Source organism: Coturnix japonica, chromosome Z (assembly GCF_001577835.2).
Source record: "Coturnix japonica isolate 7356 chromosome Z, Coturnix japonica 2.1, whole genome shotgun sequence".
NCBI lineage: Eukaryota > Metazoa > Chordata > Aves > Galliformes > Phasianidae > Coturnix > Coturnix japonica.
Genome location: NC_029547.1, coordinates 60930553 through 60945025, shown reverse-complemented (window position 1 = coordinate 60945025; position 14473 = coordinate 60930553). Strand labels below are relative to the sequence as shown.

The window sequence follows — 14473 nt, the reverse complement described above, 5'->3', positions numbered from 1 at the left end:
ATAAATTTTTATCTCATTTGCATTCCCTGGTTTGGGTTCATTTTTGCAACATTTGCTTTTCTACATCTTATTTCCTTTTCGGTTCTGTATAGAGAACCCTTCCAGTTTACTATTCTTGGAAATATGTTTTCTTGCTAGTACGAAGTAAGATTTTGTTCCCTTCCTTTTTCTTCCCCCTTCTGTATTACCTAGCATAAGGAATCTTATTTAGCAATTGGAATCAGTCTTGACAAAAAACTTTGCCTTTTTTTTTTTTCTGTGTTGTTAATGAACACTAACCTGGAAACCCTTATTTTATTTATGTGTGCTGTACTCTATTTAAGTTTCTGTTATAGGGTAGTCTATGATTAATACCTCAATTTGAATTTCAGCATCTCTTCTGACCATAAAGGGGTTTTTTCCTTCAGGCAATGAAGTACAGAATACTAAATAAGAATATGGAAAATGAAAGAATGAAGTTTAGGTGTAAGTGAACAGATAATGCCCTTTTTCATTCATTTGAGGTAAACTGGAATCAAGATAAATTGTCTCCCTGGATAACTTGGTATTGTTTGTGCCTTCATGCATTTGATTTATTTTTTTTCCATTGAAGATCCTGGTTTTCTGCAGTTCTTTCCTGGTGTTGATGGAGTAAGTTCAGGAGCAACAAGGAGCTTACTTCAAAATCAAGAACTTTAAAAAAAACAAAACCAATGTATTTCAAAATACTATTCCTTGAAATTTCAAGAATTTTGCAGATGCTGCACAATTGAATGAGGACTTAAATTTATTCAAGCTTTTTGGTACTGTCTCAAGTACTGCATCCTATAATACTTGGACTATTGATAATTCTAGTATTTGGTTCTCCAGTCAAAATTAACTATGCTCCTTACTATGTTTTCAGAATTGGAAGAAAATTTCTCTTTTTTTTTTTTTTGCAGCCCTCTCTTTTTCTATGCATTCTGCAGCTAAAGTAACCTCTGAGCCAAAGATGAAGGAGATTGCTGACTACTATTTCATTAATTAAATATAATAATAAGTAATGGTGGTCGTTAATAAGAATTACTAGTCAGAAAACAGAGGTGTGGTAGAGAATTGTCTTCAGCTGTGAATTACCTTCTACTGTAGAACAAATTAACAAACACATACAGCTTTCTTCATGATTTTGCCCATCTCCTTTATCTCACTGAATAATAACTGACATCTCTTAAACTTATTTTATTCTGGTTAGACCATACTAGGTAACATTTTCCCATCGTTCTAGTTAATGTTTTTTCACTTTGTTCATTATTTCTCTGAAAATAAGCACAAAAATGTCTTATTTCCTGTATCCTTAGGCAGTAGTTCCAGATTGTACATCAAATTGATGCTGGTGTATATCAGCTACTGTTGACATCAGTTAATGTTAAAAAGTCACAGTGAGATCACATTAGTGGGAAAATCTGGTTATTTGAATGTCTTACTGGCACAATTAAATTATTTGGCCCTCCTGAAGCTACTAGGCAGCATAACAAGAATGCGGCCTGAGAAGGTAATTTTTATATTCCACAGTAAAAAGTGTGTCTGTTTACTAGATGACCTCACCTAGTAAATTATAAAATGCAACCAAGATGCTCTAATAACTGTTTATGTGGCAATACAGCCATATTTTGTATTGCTCCAAAACAAACAAAACCCAATTATAAGAAAAAATAGTAGAGAACTCCTCAATTAGGGCATTGATTGAAGTAGAAAAATACTTCTTTTACTCTTGAGTAGAAAATCACCTAAATGAAGAGGGACTCAGACTAATTCAGACTTCAGTGCATCTCTTTTGCGTACTTGCTCCTATTGAATAGTTGTCAATTCTTTTTATCATCCAGTGAAGCATCTCCCAGCTGTGTTAATGATAATGGAAATAGAACTGACTTTCCCTGAAATGGAGCAATAGCCTGCCTTTATATTGTCCAGAACTGTTAACTTCCCTGTCCTTAAAATCCTTGGCATTTCATAATCCATGTCAGCAGTGCTGTGAAGATGCTTAATGTTGTCCTTCCTGCTCCCGGTCTGATGTCAGTTAATGCACAGTTGAGCAGAGCACGAAGACAGCCAAATCATCCTTAATTGCAGCAGTCTCATAAGCCAGTGCTCTGAGGACTACTTTCTACCTATTTCTCATGCAGCTGTGCAGATAGACTGGAAAATAACCCTCTGCCTTAATGCTTGGCAAGTGGAATTGAGTCCCTGCCTCAAAATAGTCTCAGGCATGATTCTTCTTACCTCTTTTTTTTCTATATAGGACATTCAGTTTTCCAGAAAGATCAGAATGTAGGCACAGATTCTTCCTCACCAGCCTGATCTTACAAAGTGTTACATTCCCTTTAAAGAGACAGAGCTACTTAAATCCTTTGCTGTGTAGGCTGGAAGGTATAGGAAGTGCACTGATTTATCTTGTTTGCAGTACAAATCACAACACTGTTCTGAAGGCATAGTTTAGTACTCACTACATGGCATCCATCCTCACCATACATAAAGGTAGTTTCTGTTATACATAGGTGCAAATATATATATGTATATACATATATGGGCTTTACAAATGAGTGACTTTTAAAAATACATTGTTGACATGTTCCTTTTGATCTCACTAAGGAAGTAATAATCAATTCCGCAGATATGTGCATAAACTTGTTAAATTAAGGACACATGAAATCATCTGTGGAGTCAAAGTACGACTACTCCCTGTGAACAAAAAGCAAAGGTAAACTGATGTGCAAGTTTTCTGCCAACTTCTTATTCCAATAAAAAAGGAAGCTCTAGGGACCAAATTTCTAAAGGCTCTTTGTGAGAAGAGAGGAAGGTCTTCAGTACGAATGTTTTTCTGAAACGCATGGTATCCTTGAATTTGATTGTTCCAAATGCTTGGGCTGCCTTCCATTTTATTATTCAGATGTAATCAAAGACAAGATTTATGACTGTAATGCACCACTTCTAACCAACTGAGAGTGCAATCTCTATTCCTTTCCTCTTGTTCAGATATCATAACAATTTCAACTCAAGTTAATAAAACTTCTCATCTGTACGAATAAGTTTTGTAGAGTGTTTTTCCATTATATAAGACTAAATTAAAACAAGTAGGAAAATAGGCAAAACTGAATACTCACAGCACTTTAAGCCACCAGAAACCACTTACCTGAGGTGTTTTGATGTTCATATGAAGCCTGCAGTTAACTATAAATGCTGCCTTGCAGATTAATAGAATTTCAAAAGCAAACATGTGCAAAGTATTCAGGATCCAAGCCATTTTCCTCACTTTTCACTTTCTGTCTCTCCTCTCCTCTCCTCTCCTCTCCTCTCCTCTCCTCTCCTCCTCGCTCCTCCCTCTTCCTCTCCTCTCCTCTCCTCTCCTCTCTCTCCTCTCCTCTCCTCTCCTCTCCTCTCCTCTCCTCTCCTCTCCTCTCCCTCTACTTTCTCCTTCAGTCTTTTGAAGAATAACTAACTAATATGTTTTTAAGGCAGAAGATTACTTCACTGCTATGTTTATGCTGTACTGATATTCAGTTTGTTTCCTATTCTGCATGTTTTCTGCAGGCCTTCTGTATTTCTGTTAGTTCATAGAGAAACCTTTATTATTTACCTGTCTGTCTATCCATCTAAATGAAAACAGGGTTACTGTAATTTGAATGGAAGCTTGTGTTAAAAAGCAGTTGAATTAAAGCAGTGGGTAGTGCTGAACACTATTCTTTCCTCAAGAGACTAGAGGAAGATTTTTATTCTTTCAGGAGAGATGAGTGTGGCACTTCTAGAATCAGACATATACAATAGCTATAATCCTTCATGAAACAACCTGTATCCTAAAGAGCTTACTGCTCTTCCATAGGCAATCATAACAGATAAAAAAGAGGCTGCAGAGTTTCCAATGGATATTTTTTACCCAAGTGGGCTGACTGACCCAGGCGAAGTGTCTCTTTCCTTCTTGCTTCCTTCCTGGTCTGCTCCCACATTCTCATGCTTGACACACTGTGTTGAATTTAGTGGCCATCTGGCAGAAGTGAAGAATAAGAATGGTAGACAAGAACAGGTTTGGAGTAAAAAGAAGGCTATATGGATAAAGATTGTATACCCTTATATTTTAACTTTACATTGTATGCAGCCTTATGTAAATAAGGTATTTATGGCTATATAATATATATGGCTAAAATGCCAGTGGAATTACGTATGAAGTGCCTTTGAAGTGTTTGTAGTGTGTTTGGCACTAGACTTTCTTTTTTTTTTTAAATCATTCTAAATTGTATCATATGACTGTTTTCATTTCTTTCAGCCAATATTTCTTTATTGTTTTCTTACCCTAGATAGCTGTCAGGCCTCTGTTACCATAGTATCCAAAATCCTCCTCATCTTTAATGTGTTTCTCCTCCTAACTGCTGTCATGTCATGCTATTACCTGTGTTATTTTAACCAAGACAAAGTGAGACACTTACTTCAAGGAACCTTTTCCTTTCTTTGCATTTATTATCAATGTCAGCACTGCGATTCTTGTGCACCCCAGTTTAGTGAATCTCTCCTATTTGGGGACACTTATGAGTGCACTTAAAAGCAAATCAAAATCATTTGGAGCCAAGCAAGCACTTAACTGCTTATTCAAAAATAAGACTTCCAATTATGCTTACAACTGATATCCCCTTCTCCGGGTGCTGAAGAAAGGCATGACAGCAGCTCAGTTTTGGTTTCTATGCTTATTGATGTCCCCAGATCCAGAGCCTTAGCTTTGAGAATATTTGTGAATCGAGGTACTTCAAGCAGAACATCTGATGACTAATAGTAGAGGAGAGTTAGAATATTTTAAGGGAAAAACAATATGTTCTCTTTGTTTCATCATAGTTTGCTTAACATATACTTTCATAGTCACCTAGTGTCTTGGGAGCCTTATTAACATAGAGTATTATTTGTTTCCATTTCATCTATTTTTGTGGTCTATCTAAGCCTGCACTGGCCTAGTCAGGGTGAGGAAGGATGGGGACAGGCAGAAGAAAAACAGCAGAAGGAAAAAGCTGAGGACTACAGGAGTGGAAAAGCAAGGCTAATTATCATAGGATTTAATGTATGTAGGGTTAAAGAGAACAATTTCAAATTCTGTCTGCCCCCTCTCTCTTTTCCCTAATAAATACTGACTTTTTCCTCTATTTCCATGGAGATAATATAAAAATACCTGGACATAGTGGCTGTCATTCAGCAAATTACATATTTGTAATTTTCTCCTTGTTGAAAATTGTTGTTCTTGAGACATTTCCAGTGCACGGAAGGTTGAATAGGAAACACAATCACCTTGAGTTATTTTCATGTGTTGTATAAATTGTTACAAAAAGAAATAATGATAATCTGTAGAATAACCTCTGACAGCACATTATTCCTGTGTGGAACATCTCAAATAAGCCAGTGTATACTAAACCATGTCCATGGACTTTACTTCTTTTTTTTTGTTGTTGTTTATTTTTTCTTTTTTTCTTTTTTCTTTTTAATTGCAATTTGTGGCTGTAACTGTAACTGTAATTTCCCCTTCTTCAGCATGATACATGATGGCCAATACAATAGTTGTCATTTTGTAATATGATCATTCAGTTTTCTTCATGTACTATAAACTGTACTTTCAGAGCTGTTGAAGCATGCATCAAATCAGCTAAACACATAAACCACCTAGTGTGGACTTATTAACTAGTCTACCGCGTGCTGATGCTTCTATAATTTATATGGGCTAATTCTATTCAAATAAACTATACTAATTATGAATCTGATAAGCCTCTATTTTCCATAGATGGCACTGATTTAACAGAGTTTTGATTTTTTATTGAATATCGGTGTGAGAAATCTTGTGTAATCACAGTCCATGACAAACAATAAGCAACTTTTTGATGTCTCATAAAGGAGGTAGTCTGAATGCTGGGAGATTTCAACATGGCATTTTAAAAATACATTTAAAATGAAAATCAAGCGAGATGAATAAATTAGAAATAAAATAATTAATTGCTGCTTTCCCCTTTTATCTGTTACAAAAGCAAACTGTGATTATTTATCTTCATTTGAAGAATCTAGTAGAATTTTCTCTTTACAAAGAGAGGAATGACGTGAACAAAAACTCTCTAAGCACAGCTTCTTTGGTTTATTAGCCAATGTCAATCTCTTCTGTAACAATCAAGGAAAGAAAATAGACATGCAGTCAATTTTTTGATTTTATGCTCATTTTTGTGAAGTGTCCTCCAACACTTCTCTTTCTTTTCTGTTTTCCACTTAAATACATTTATAAATCCTCCTTACTTTTATCAATTTCCTTGAGAACCATGTACAGTTGCATAAATGAGATGTCAGCTTTTCTGTACTATCTGTAAAAGAAGGACTCAGTGCTAGATAGCTTTCACTTTTGCTGATGCCACCTTCATGTTATAGCCTTTGCCTTCAGAGAGGGCTCCCAAATCATTTTATTTCAGACTTCCATGCTTGCTGATGGTTATCAGAAGGCAGACATTCCTTACTTCTTTAAAACTTCCACATTATTAATAATAACAGAGGTAACTGGCAAACAGTAGTCATTATCAACCCATTAAAAAGTATAATACATATTCAACAGCTTTCAAGTTCTTTCTTCCTCAAAATAGTTTGAATGGCTGTTTTAAGCCACTGGCTTCAAAGAAGTCTTTTAAATGAATTTCATATATCACTGAGGCAAACAGTTTTGGGTGCCCCATTCATATTCACCAACAATTGAACAAGAGGTGCCATGCATGCACACTCAGAGCATCAGTAGTTTCTGCTGCCACAAATGGGAGGCAGGATGGGAACTGAGGAAGGGAACCACTGTTCTGTTTTAGTTTTTCGTTGTTTTAGCGAAGGCCTTGCAGTAAAAGCAGATTATGCAGAAAAAATTGAAGAGGCTTCTTGCAACTTGTAAAAATATTCTCTTATCATTTCTCACAGATTTTTAAGGTATGTTTAAAGCAATAGTGGCTGCATGTAATAGGAATATGTTGACAATGAGTGTATCTGCTAGTCTCTTCTTCTAAACATTCTAACAAAATTGCAGCAATGTCAGATAGTTATGAAGTTTCTCTTAAAATCAGAGATTATATTTTATATGATACCAGTATTTGAACAGCCTTGTAGTCTTGGGCTTCGGGCATAAGTGTGAACTTAATCTGTTGTTTGGCTCTATATCAGTAGAGATAGTATTTGCAAGGTAAAATTTTTATAGAGTTATAGTGTCATGTTAGAATATATTTATCTCCCTTTAAAAATGCAAAGAAATACTATTATGTGTATATATTTCTGATCCATGACTCCTGAAGAATATGTATGTTTTCTTTGGAAATCCCATGATATGCAGTTACTTTCTAAAGTAATTATGAATACCGTGACCCTTAAAAAGGGAGATGAGCATTCCAGAGAGAGAATGCTTAACAATAACTCTGTTCAGTGATTTTAATTAAGTGGATATTTTTTAATAATTATTATTATTTTCTAGTAATGCCAGATAATAATAGCAGCTGTCATTACTTCCATTAGAAAGTAAATGCTTCTCTTCTAAGTGTCTTAGAAGTCATTCATAATGCCTTTTTAGATGCAGATAGCAATGAACTGAGATTGATTATTGCTTTGAGTACATTACTGTCCACACTGTTTACTGACAGCTTTTCTTTAAAACTAAAATCTTGAGATATTTGTGATTTATGGTTGTTTCAAGACTGATTTTATTCACCTTTTTTGGATGCCTTCTTTATGTTCTTATTTTTTTTTTGTCCATTGCTTGCTATCTTCGTGAAAGCAGCAGATAATTCACTGAATTGCTTCCAAACATGACGGTAGTTTTATGTCATTTCTAGTAATCTCATACTTTTGTTGATGAGTGTGTTGAAAACTCATTTCTAATAAGCAAGCAGTTCATTTTGTCCAAGCAGGAGTGCTTTCAGGGGACTAAATGCTTTTGCATATTCAGCTTTTCATTTTGAATCTCCTGAATTTTGTGTTTATCTGTGTGAGCAAGTTTAAATGTGGTTTTCTGCTTTTTGTAGTTGTCCTAAATTGTTCATGCCAAGCTGTTATTCATCTCAAGACATATAATGACAGAAACAGACAGCTTCAGTCGGGTTATTTAGGCTTATTATCAGTGTGTTGCTATTGCAGGCAGAATTTTTATATTATAATGATGTATTTGTTTCCTGTTCAACAAGGTGAGGTGCAAAATCCTGCACCAGATGAATCTGATTCTTACATATGTTTACAATCTATTCAATTTGGAGTTGGGTCAGAGAGGACATGAATCCGAATTTAAGTTACCTGGGATTCAAATTAATGGCATGGCTACCCCTGGTGAAGGACATTTGGTCTCTCTTACAAGTCCATCTTAAGAGCTCCCTTTTGATCCCTTCTGAGGATCAAATACAAAAGGCAGTTATCTGATCAGCTCCTCTTTCTAAACTAGACAAAATATGCCCATTTAGAATGACCTCTGCTTCCCACATTCATTTTTAAATGCCCCTGCCTGCCTCAAGTCTTCCTCAACAGGAGAATAACTAAGAGTTAAGTGGGATTTCTTCCCCCCATGGGAACCTAATGCTATGTCACAGAAGAGACTCTCAGGAGCTCAGCAAGGCAATCTATGCTATTAATATGATGTTGTGTGAAGGAAAATGTGTTTTTATCTGAGTTCTGTGGGAAGAAATAGCTGAGATTCATATGCAGCAATTCTCAGATTTTGGTTCTGCACTCAGTATAATGTATTGATTGTAAAATGGCTTATTTCCTGCAAGGATGCTATAATATTAAACATTCAATGAAGGCAGTAAATAAAAATAACTTTGTGCCTGATTTTAGCTCGGTTTGCCTGCTGCAGTATTTCCAAACAACATATAATTTCATATCGTCTTTCTCCCCAAAGTAAAATGCTTGTGTGTGTGTTTCTTGCAAATTAATAGAGTGTGTGCAGATAGACATACAAAACATCAGGAAAAAGGTATGCATTTGTGAGGATGTCTCAGGACAAGAAATGATTATTCCTTTTATTTATCTGTCCTCACTGTAATTCACATTAAAAGTCTTAGCTGCAATTTCAGCTACTCTAAATTACCGTCAGCAGAGGCACCTTACTTGTACCCTCTGAGGAAAAAGGCTGTTAAAACTGCTATTCTTGTTCCTTCATCAGCTATATTAGAATTAATCCAACTGTACTGAGTAGTCCATATTCCAAACATGCCTCGTTATTGATTCGGATGGATCAGAGGTGGAAAGACTGGTCTGAATGACTCAGCTAATCTATGTGGAGTCAGACTATTTTGAACTGTGTGCACAGAGGCGATCACACCAGCTATCAGTCTACTGATTGATGGGCAGAACTCCAAGTTGCTGCTCAATACAGACTTTCAGGAAAAAATAAGAAGTAAAAAAAAAAAAAAGAAAAACATTCTGAAGTGGAATGAAGAGCAAACTACCAAACCTCATTCAATTGTTGTTGAATGTAGTCGTTATTCCCTAATAGACTTTGCTAATGACTGCTTGTAATGCCTGTTTGTCCCAGCCCTGAAGAAAGGCAGGCTGACAAGCCTTTCATCCAATAGTTGAGCCCTTTCCTGGGAGAAGAATTTGAAACTTAGGTCTTTCTAAGCTGTTTTCAGTGAATACAGCTTCCAGAAAACATGAGAACAGCAGTTATTGTTCATGTAATTGCTTTTTGTGTACTTGGGGAGGGAGGACTAGAACATTAGTCCTGCTGCACACTGATAAACACTGCCAAAACAGTTGTTCTCATAACCGACTGCTGGAGGGCATTTTCTCCTGTTTTAATAACTCTCAAGCCAGGTGCATCGTATCCATCAGGGATTTTTGTTTATTTGTTTTTGTCTTCCACTTGTGTGGGGAGAAACAGACTTACTGAACAGTTCTATCACAGGCAAACTCAATGGTGGCTGCAATCTCAAAATATGTGTTGGTGTCTGTGCAGCTCTGCGTTAGAATGTATCTAAACAGGATATGTTTCTGATAGAAGGTGTGGAGAAAAAAATTGCTAAATTCTCCCCAAATCAATCAGAAGCCTTAACTCTCAAATGATGACAATTAGTAAATAACAGGAGTATCTGCCCCAGAGAGCACCTGGATAGCTGTGGCAGTCTTTTTGCTTGCAACATTCATAGCACATTTGACTCATCCACCAGTCACTCAGGAGCTGGTCGTTGCCTATTGCAAGTAATGCAGATGGGGAGAAGCTTGTGAGGATGGGGAAGTGAGTATAGTCACTTCTTTCTGAACAGTTTAAACTGGTCTGCTGTGAGATCTTAGCAGAAGGTGTAAACTGAAGTACAGTAGGGAACTGTTGTAACTTACAACATCAAATAACACACACATACTTCTTCTCATTTTTGTTATTGTTAGGGTGTTTTTTTGTTTGTTTGTTTGTTTGTTTGAGCCAAGTAGTGTATGACAAAGGCTTAATAGCAGGTGTCGTTCACAGTGATCCTGTGTTGTCCGCAATATGGCAAGATGAAAAATCTCCAGAGACTGTCTTGCTTTTTGTTTTACTTAAAAGTCAAAACAGAATGTGACACTGAGAGCAGAATGGCAGAAAAGCTCCTTCACACATAAAGCCTTCCCCTCTCAGGCTTTGCTGGGAGCTCTGGGATTCTTTTAATGAAGAGCTAGAAGGGCAAATCGCTAGTCTGTAAGGGCACCTCCATCCTTCCTGCATGGCCCTTGTGCTCCCTGCACCCATTGCCATCAGGTTCTTGAAACACACAGCTCTGCCTACATAGACAAGCAGGAGAGCTGGCGCAACTTGCTAAAGCAGTTACACTTTGCAGAATATGGGCAGCACAAGAGACATCAGGGTATTCCCCTTTTGCTACTTTATTCTTCTGTGGTTCTGACAGGAACACAGCGTCTTTTTTCAGTAAAACCAAGTGAAATTCCAGTTTGTGTTTTAAGAACTTCCTGTAATAGTTCACAGCAATATACCTGGGTCTCATGGGCTCCATTTTATTTGCTAATATTACTGATGCTTTTTCCATATTTCTTTTTAAGGTTCATTATCTTGATTTAAATACAAAGCTGCCTTCATTAATGCAGGTCTTGGCTTTTCTATATTAATGCTGTTAATTACCATAGTAGAAATCCATCTGTAATGTACCAGAGACTTAGTCTAGTCAAGTTGCTTGGAAAAAGAGTATTTTAAGGTGATAAATGAATGCATCATTTTTCTTGTTCTCTTCCATAGTTACATGTTAGTGGCATTGTTCTCAAGCTCATGTCAGTAAACAGATATCTGCAGATAATGACAGTATCACTTCAAAGATCCTAAGAAATCTGAGATGTAGTAGTCAATGAAGAATGAGTCTAAGCCACTAAGAATGTAAAGGTGGTGGAGGCTGTTGTATGGGTAGAGAAAAATGAGAATCCAGTGCTGTTTAAAGCAGGAACACACAGAAAGCGGTGATCAGGATAGAGATGTTTTGGTTATGTTCCTGCCAGGAATGCATTCCTTTTGTGGCTGTGATGAAGGTAATTCCTGACAAAGGACTCTGGCAGTGCATACTTGAACTTCCTGCAAAATTTCCCTGTGGATGCTGAGTAAATCTTTGGGGATAAATTAATTCCTTCTTCCTATGGCTGTAAGAATGTACCTCCCTTTGCATGCTAGCAGTGAATGCCCATTATTACTCCACGAAATAAAAACACATGATTCTAGTTTTTCTTGCTTTTATAATCAGCACACTAGGCATGCTTATATATAATCTGAGGACAGAAATTCATTCAGCTGTAATTATGCGATCTTGTTTGGCATCTAAATACATGATAAGAAATCAGTGATTAAATTTCCTTTCAGAATCTTTCTTCATCAGCCACAGAACAAGCTCAGTAATTATGCCTTTGTTATTGTGAGAACTGTGCCTTCACTATTGCATTGCTAATTGTTTACAGTTAAGGAAATTTATTTTTATAAATCACCCAACTGATTCTTTCTGGCTGGGTGATTCTCCATTGTTTTCAAAGGAGAAAACAGGGTTTATAGATTATGTTGAATGAAATTCATACGATCCTTCTAGTACACAAAATAGGACTACTCCAGTATACATAATACTCTGTTCTTCTACCAGACAATTTAATCCAAAATGATTAATAAATATTCACAGAACATCCCAGCAGAGACCTGCAGGTTGCCCCAAACAAGCTAGAGCTGCATCATTAGCTTGGTTAAGCTGGATGATTTTAGTGATCTCTTCCAACCTTAATGATTCCTTCATCAAAGAAAAGATAGTACCACGTTATAACTTGGGGTGAAATAAATCCATGCCCACTGCAGGCAGGGCTTTTGAACAACCTGATCGGTGGATAGCGTGCCTGCCCATGGCAGGGGTGAATGCTGTGATCATTAAGGGTCCTTTCTGAACCAAACCACCCTATGATTCCATGATCCTTTGAAATGTCATGTTTAACTCCCTGTGAACTTTGCATACTGAATCTTAATGTTGTTAACTGTCTTCTTGAAAGTTTCTTCTGGATGTATATATATTCAAATAGTAAAAACTCATGTAACAAATTTGAATTAGGGATGTATCTTTGTGAAATGTTATGCAGTCGTCACAGAATGTTGTCAGATACCTTTGCATCTGTGATTACTGTATAACAAAGCACTAACAGTGATGTGATCGTATAACAAAGAAATCCTTTATTGTCAAAATAAGGTAATAGGAGCCTAGGAGGTATTGGTTCTTAAGCCAATTCTTAAGTCAGTGATAATCATTATATATATATTTATTTTTTTGCATGAGGTGCAATGAGATTGAGATTCTAAAACAGTTGCAAGGTTTGTTCTGAACTTTTGACAAACATTTTGTTGATAGTATACTGAACTGAGAGAAGTTATCCTGAGAGGAAAAAGAGAAGACAAAAGACTTGCTGTACACCTGTTTGGGAATATAGGCATAAATTAAGAAATCTGTAATGTGAACAGGACTGGAAGAAGCCTGACATGATATACTAAGTCTTCTTTTTACAAGGTGGCAGACAGACGTATATATTTCATTATTCCCTAACATTACTGCATTTGTTTCTGATTAACTTTTAATCTGATTCAATGAAATTATCAAATCTTGCTCTTATGTTTTTCTAAACATAATTTTCATGACATTTCAAAAACCTCATCCTACAGAAAAAGTTGTCCTATGTACTTTTTTGTCGCAGTTAACATAGTTGAGGTTGTCAGAACTTGTGTTGTCTTGAAATAGATCTTCTTGTGCTGTTGAGTACATGCAAGCATATACTTAAGGAAAAAAAGGTTTTGCCATACTGAAAATCAGAACTCATATCTTTTTCTGAGACACAGATGTATGATCTACTTTTGCATTAGAAACCTAATAGTTAGGATAAGGTAGGATATGGAATTTTAGGGAAGATAAATCTTAAATTACATATGGTACAAATTTGCAAATAACTTATGTATAACCAGATTCAGAGTGCATGGCTTTTGGGATGTCTTTTGGCCCTCCCATGAAGGAGCTAGTAGTCAAATTGGTGAAAATAAGCCAACAAAGTAACAGCTTTTAAAAGTAACAGATTACTTTTATTCTTGCATCATTGTGATATTTCCTACAGAAGTGTTCTAGTGAAGTGAACCTGACAGAAATATCTTGGATGATCCTCATAAGCTGTGCATTTTACTATGAAGGAATTAAACCTGTGAAATTAAGATGAGTATGATAGTTGTTCTATTTGTATTATAATAAAGCAAGCTCAGTAGCAGAGTTACTGTATAGTATCTGGGCTGCTGCGCTCTCATATTTCAAGGATGATAGGTAATTTCATACTAACATGAAATTGGATGCAGCAAGTCTGCAGTTTCATGAATTAAGAAGTTCTCAGAGGTCTGAAAAGTAAATAAGTATTTTCAGTTAGTATTTGAAAATAGGAGACGTGTGTGTGTGTGCATGGCATGTGACCCAGGGATGGCACAGGAGTAAGCTGCTTCTTCGCAGTCTTTCAAAAACAGGACAGAATTGCCGATTTAACAAGAGGACTTTGATGTATTGAACTCAAGGGGCAGGATCATCAGACACTGTAAATTGCTTTCCTGAAATCACTCTAGACGCAGAGAAGCAAAGGATCTACTTCAGGCATTCTTCCATGATAAAGCATGAGAGAATCACAGTGTCATTCATAGAAAATGTGCAAATGACAGAAATTAAAATGGAAGAGGCTCATCAATGTGTTCTTTTGCAAAAGAAAAAAAAGAAAGAAAGAAAGAAAGAAAGAAAGAAAGAAAGAAAGAAAGAAAGAAAGAAAGAAAGAAAGAAAGAAAGAAAGAAAGAAAGAAAGAAAAGAAAGAGAGAGAAAAAGAGAGAAAGAAAGGAAGGAAGGAAGGAAGGAAGGAAGGAAGGAAGGGAAGGAAGGAAAAAGGAAGGAAGGAAGGAAGGAAGGAAAGAAGGAAAGGAAGGAAGAAGGAAGAAGGAAGGAAGGAAGGAAGGAAGGAAGGAAGGAAGGAAGG

General features: G+C 36.3%; 1 protein-coding gene across 4 annotated transcripts in view; it reads left to right on the top strand.

Annotated features, from left to right (window-relative positions):
* LINGO2 (leucine rich repeat and Ig domain containing 2) overlaps window positions 1-14473 on the top strand; it is a 462402-nt gene that overhangs the window by 292457 nt on the left and 155472 nt on the right. The window lies entirely within an intron of this gene.